General features: G+C 43.6%; 1 non-coding gene across 1 annotated transcript; it reads right to left on the bottom strand.

The window, feature by feature from the left end:
- Window positions 1–973: 973 nt before the first annotated feature.
- trnas-uga lies at window positions 974–1,055 on the bottom strand. Its single transcript has one exon. It is a non-coding gene; the product is annotated as a tRNA-Ser (tRNA).
- Window positions 1,056–1,322: the final 267 nt, after the last annotated feature.

Here is a 1,322-nt window from a genome sequence, read left to right as displayed (position 1 = left end):
GGCAGTTTGGGCCTACTATTCTAATGGTCGCTGCGCTTAGACCGAGCGAGCAACGGTCAAGCGGGATATCTCGTTGAACTCGGCACGGCCTAGTTCAAGTAATAGTTGGCGTTCCGACCAGTGACCCAAGATCTGACTGTCTGAGCTTGTTAAAGGATCTCAAACAGACGTTGCGTAGAAACAACATGTTTCCTTATTTCCCTTGATCTTTGAACCCACACCTCCTTTGGAGACCGCAACCTGAACGGAGCGCCTTAGACCGATCGACCATCCTGACTACAGCACAGAAACTGGGTATCGGGTTAAAGAGTATGGGGAAAAAGTAGAAATAGGCACAGCCTTCTAAAATCACCAGAGAGACCAGTAAATTGCAGGCGCTAAAAAGTTGTCAGGAGTGGGTTTCAACCCATGCCTATAGGGGAGTCTGCGACCTGAATGACTTAATGGTTATTTTCAACGCAATCGTGTTTTTACTTTTAGGGTTTAACAAGGTTTCTCACCTATGACCTGTGGCTTGACTTTAGATGTGGCCAGTTCGATTACCCTGCAGACTTTAAGAGTGTCTTCAGAATATGGCCATTTTGACATGAATTTAAAAATGCCTCAGATAGGACCAAAAAGTGTCTGGAGCTATCCGTCAGGGTAAGAGTGACAACAGGTCCACATGTCAAAATGGAGGAAATCTTAGCAAATGGCTTAATGGTTATTCATGAGAATCGTGTTGTTGTATTGTTGAGTGTATCATGGGATCTCACCTGAAATCTGTGGCTTGACTACAAACCTGTAACCTATGCTACTGTGGCCTATAAAGCTAGAAGGATGGATAATCAGGTGTGTAAAGGTGTGAGGTGGGATAGATGGCCTGCAGTCCTATCCCAAATGGACAACTATTCCCTATGTACTTGTGGAGATCTGAGAGGTATAAGATACACGACTAAACTTCCACCTCAGGAGTGGTCCAAATGTTTTTTTTCATTGTCTGCAGGATTTGAACCTGCGCAGGAAGATCCTAATGGATTTCAAGTCCATCGCCTTAACCACTCGGCCACGACAACTGTGACAGAGGAAAAAAGGCTTGTTAGGAGTGAATGGGCCGGCAGGCATAGTTTACAGCAAATTATAATTTAATAACTGAAAGATAATGTAGTATTTCATTATAATGCAATAACAGGAAATGTTCCACTCATTCATTTGTTACAGCTGTTTCCTTATTTCCCTTGATCTTAGCATGCGAGAGGTAGTGGGATCGATTCCCGCATTCTCCAATAACACAATTGTTTGTGGATTCATGAAAGGTCCAGTTCAGTTCAATTCATGCTGAC

This window comes from Oncorhynchus tshawytscha, unplaced genomic scaffold (genome assembly GCF_018296145.1).
Source record: "Oncorhynchus tshawytscha isolate Ot180627B unplaced genomic scaffold, Otsh_v2.0 Un_contig_9787_pilon_pilon, whole genome shotgun sequence".
NCBI classification, from domain to species: Eukaryota; Metazoa; Chordata; class Actinopteri; order Salmoniformes; family Salmonidae; genus Oncorhynchus; species Oncorhynchus tshawytscha.
This window is presented reverse-complemented; position numbering and strand designations above follow the sequence as displayed.